This window comes from Pagrus pagrus (genome assembly GCF_965226575.1).
Source record: "Pagrus pagrus genome assembly, chromosome: 4".
NCBI lineage: Eukaryota > Metazoa > Chordata > Actinopteri > Spariformes > Sparidae > Pagrus > Pagrus pagrus.
This window is the reverse complement of record NC_140188.1, coordinates 28,342,550-28,347,774: the sequence shown is the minus strand read 5'-3', so window position 1 is coordinate 28,347,774 and position 5,225 is coordinate 28,342,550.

Genomic DNA, 5,225 nt, shown 5'->3' with positions numbered 1-5,225 from the left:
CGCTTAACCGCTTATATACAGCCCACGCGAGTTTCCGCCTCCTTCTCCTGTTTTCCCGTGCTAGGTAGAAGCGGGACGAGATGTGATTGGCCGGTGTCACCTTACATGTCACACAGGGAGAAAGGGAGGAGTTAGCGGTGCGCGCATAAGAGATGCAAGTTGTCAACGAAGGATTGCATTTCTCCTCATCTGTGTATCAGCTGACATGATGATAAATGAGGAACATCCTGCATGTTTCAACAGGTCCGGAAGGGAAAACTGCAGAGTTGGTGATGCAGAGAAAAAAAAATAATAACAAGGCATCCAAAGACACTTTTGCAGAAGGTGAGATATGAATTCATTTATTTATTTTTTTTGCTGTCGAGAACAATCTAACAGTCCGAGGGAGAAAAGGTCACGTTGCACCTATACATGCCCGCAGGCGTCTTTTACGCATGGTGTTGTGCAGTGATGCAATTATAGCAGCATTGCGAGGAAAGTGACATTTTTCACACGCAGTCTGACACGTTTCGGGACGGCAAGACCCCGTTTCACACTCCCACACTGTGTAGTGGCCTAGCTGCGGGCTCACTACGACCTCTTAAGTCCATGCGTCCAAATGTGGGCTGCTAAAAATAAGCTGTGACATTCCCTGTTCATGCGTGTTCAACCAAAGTTACCCAACACAGCACTGGTAGAGGGCGTGAATAAAAAACAAGAAGGGTCTATTGTGAGGCCTAATTGTGGCCTGTTTGTAAGCGACCTGCTCTTCTCTCCAGGCAGGTCGCCGCTCAAGTATCTCATCTGTTCCTCCGTCTCTTTTAACGCCCACCAGGACTCTAAACATAGACCCGCAGAGCTGACGACCCACTCCTCCACTACTTCTATTATCTATTAGCGGAGGAAACATCCGGGCTCCTCTGATGGGCATTTTCAATTCATCCCCCGAAACAGGATGATGTAACGGCCACTGGGTGCCCAGTTGGGGCTTGGTTATATTTCAAGACTACGAATCGTATTCCTCACATTTACCCGTGCACAATACTGTTATCTTACTGAACTGGATCATTAGCACAGCGAGGTGCAATGTGTGGCACTCATTTAAAGAAAGGAAAAGATTAACCACACACCACTCAGCAAACACACGCCCTTAGGTCTAGATTTCCCTCTGCACGTCTCTGGAAGACAGACGCCGGTGCATTGCGCTGACTTTAGTGTCTTATCAGTCATAATATTTCCACAAATGGTCCCCAGAAATGTGATTATGCACGGTGGACGTTTGATGGTCAATGATGGCTTTTACAGGCAGGAACTTCCATTACAATCCTTGTTTTGTTTGGGTTTATTTGCGCTCACAAGACCAAGAGAAACAGACAGAGATGTTTCCCTTTTCAAACCACTTAGATCTGTACAAGAATACAGCCTGAAGCCTCAACAACGGTGCGATAAGAAACACCGTAGCGCGCCTTCGTGTGCGTAAATGCGCCAGAGCCAGAGAAGAAAATGAGCCAGAAAAAAGGAAAGCCGGGGGTGGGGGGTATTTTCACTGTGAATGCATCATACGGTGTCCTAACAAGTACTTATCCAAAATGTTCCAACTTTATCAGCAGAAAAAACACTGTGGAAGTGGATAGACACAAAGACATAACTTGGAAATAAACTGGGGGAAATGTGCAGCATTGCTCATCACACGTTCAACATGTGGGAGGACAGACATTCGTCACACTGTTACTTTTGCTCATGTAAGGTCTGTGATGTTACAGCTTAAAGCGCAGGAAGACTGTAATCTTCTGTACCTCCTCTTTTTCCTGCAGTGCGCACTCAGCTCCCATTTCATAACACATCAAAGTTGCGGTAAAGCCACAGCTTATGTAGCCTGATCAGCCCTCTCTCAGTGTGCCACATGGTACTTTGTCCGGTGCTTCAGCGCCACCGAAAGGAAGGCTGGAGTACAGGCAGCTGCGGGAGGCACAGGAGTGCGGAGAGCCTGTTGCGCAGTACAGTGACTGTAAAGCTGAGAGGCCGCGTGGTTGTGGTGGATGCTCTCCCAAGAGTATATTCCATTGTCAGAGCCTCAGGATGTCCTGCTCTCAGGGGTGCGAGAAAAAGGAGAAATAAAATGAAGACGAAGAAAGTAATAATACGTTCCGTTTGAAAAACAGACCTCATGCACAGTTTACAACTAACGTGTTTGAAGATAAGTTTGCCTGTACAGAGAACTGGCAAAGTTCGTGTTTTTGTTCGTAATGGTGGAGCCACTGTGAGATTACAAGCCATCATTCATCTCCAAATAAACTCTGAAAAGTGTGACTTGGTCATATGCATAAAGGGTGCATATGAAAATACATGATTGTGTGAGGATATAAACTATAGTTCACTTTTAACATACATTAGAATAATGTAATAATAATTAATAATAATTGTTTTACATAAATAAGTCAAGAAGGATATAAAGTGATAACAACCCAAATCTGTCTTTTTAGGCTTCAAGCCTGAACAATGGCCAAAAAAACCTGAGCATGGAGGTTCATTTCCACTTTTAGAAATAATAGTTTAATCAAAATAATCTCTGAAGTTCCACTTACTGATTATTTTTCTGGAACTTTCAGCTGCACTTTACAGTCTTCATCAGCACAGCCTTCAAAAAGTGTTCTGAGTAATCTCAAAGACGGTGAGATGTGAGCGACATGTCTTTGAAAGGGTAGTGGACCTTAAAGCTGCAACAAGGACCTGTGTTGTTGATTCTGGTGGCCCCTGTGGACAAAAGTGGTATGGTAGTGGCAGGTATCCTGTAGTAAATATCTTGAACTGGTTAGCATGTTTTGAAAGTGAGTGAAATAAAGATGCAACATATTTTTATTACTATTTTACTTTATAAAGGAGACCTGTTGTGCTTTTTTCCTTTCCTTCAGTGTTTTATATACGTCATTGTGCATGAGAGATCAAAGTTCACACCAACGGGAGCTCCTCTTGACATCACACTGAATCACCATGTCACACATTTGCATAATCTCCACCAAGCAGCTAGTTTGGCAGGTAAGAATTAATTCAGCACAGTTGTTCAGTTGTTGTCATCGGTGCTGGCTCAGGCGTGTGTGAGGTGACCAATCAGAGCAGACTGGCTATTTGGGAGGTGGGGTCTTAAAGAGACAGGAGCTAACAGAGCGTTTCAGACAGAGGGGGCGTACAGTGCTGCAGTACTGGACAGTATGAGAAACTGATGTGTTTTTTGAGCACTAAAGGATTAGAGAGTAATTAAAAATAAAATGATAAACCTGAAAATTTGCATAATATGTTTCCTTTAAGTTAAGATTGTTTTTTGTTAAACTGGCTGTAAAATCTTTCCTAGCTGATTTCAGCTGGTTACAATGGATTCCAATAGCAACAAGTTTTCACAGAAAAAAAAATAAAAAAATCTATAAATAAAAAACTACTTTAACTACTCCTGCAGCATAATCCATCCCCCTACTGTGCACGTGTACACCAACCTATAGGTAAGCTTCCTAAAAAACATCCATCAGGACTGCACTGGGTGTTTTGGATACGACACAACTGAAAATGGTTCCATATATATTTTTAGTGTGTGGCATAACAGCAGATATTCCAACATTTCTGAGCACATAAACATGAATAACATTTATTCAATTTGTAGCTACATCACAAAAGAAGCAGAGCCCGGTGTTCAATACAAAATCAATCCAACATGATGGTCAATGACACTATCAGTGCAGGTCTTGTTTTATGACCAGGAGCTTCGGTGTCTGCAGAAGAAAAAAATGTTCAACACCGCCTACCATCGAGCCCACAGCCTCTGAGCTGAAGAACGAGCAGACCCAGACTGACAAGGAGGCACAAGACATCAGAACAAACCCTCTGAGCCAAGCTACCAACAGCACAAGCAATCAAAGTGTTGGAGCCAAACTTGGAGGGTAATGTTAAAGGGCTTTTTACCCAGGGTGAGAGAATTAGCTGTTCCCTGCTGCAGTGAGCCGAGGACAAAATAGAACAACAAGCCAACAAGCTCAAAGTCACTAACACAACTGGAAAATGTCCTGAAGTATCCTTAAAAATAAAGAGTGATTTCACTCCTGCAAATATTAACACACCATCTACAACAATGGTCTCACATTCGGCAGCTGTTGTACAAATTTGAAGTTATCCGTGGTTTGCAGAAACGTAAAATGGCAGCATTTTAATATGGCAACATGGGCGGAAAAGTACATCACCTTTTTTTAAAAGTTCTCCAATTCTTGTATGTAAAACATTCTGACCTGTACAGTCACAAGTTACTAAAGCTGGGAAATCAATGTAGTGGAGTTAAAAATATACAGTATTTGCCTCAACAAAGCAATGAAGGTATAAAGTAGCCTAAAAAAAAGAAATAATCAGTTACATGTTCCTCAAAATACGTCAGTGAATGCACATAATTACTTTATTATGTTGTAATGAGATCAGATGATGAAAGAGATGAGTCATGGTTCCTGATTGCTGCCTCCTTCATACCCATAAATATAACTTCAATACCAGACAAAAGACTTTAGACTTGCAACTCACCTCAAGCTGTTGAGTCTCACTCAACCAAATGAACTACAACTGTGTCTTGACTGTACGTGTGTAAAAGACGAGAACAGGCACATTATCTGAAACAAAAATGAGGGCTTCCGGCCAGTCTGAACGAGTACAAGGAGAGTCAAACTCAGGTCTAATAAACTCCAAACCCCAACAGATGTCCAAAATAATTAGCACAATCTGTCACCCAAAGATAAAAATAGATGATCTTTAAATATTTTTGCATTATTAATGGACTGCTGTAGTAATGACAGCAAACCCAGTTGCCTAGAACCTTAATTAGCACTGGAGTTATTGGAAGAGAGGATAAAAGAAGCCATGAGTCATTTAGACTTTTATCTTGTATCACAGGTAGAGCAGTTATCATTTTAATAAACTGAAATCTCACTGGCCGCGACAATCTCAGCATCCTGTGTCATTCTGTGCCAAATATAAAAAGGTATATAATCTTGCAAATATGATCTGACATACAGCGTGCTGTATCTGAAAATATACATGTAGAAGTACTGTTTGCTGGCAAGCTTTTTCAAAGTGAAACCTGAGGAAATCAATGGATGAAAGCACCGAGGAATGAACACCAAAATAAGAAATGATCCAAAATAAGAAAAAAAAATGCCTGCCAGCACCTCCAAAGTTCACTAACACGTTGTATCTTGTTTTTTTCAAATCTGTACTCT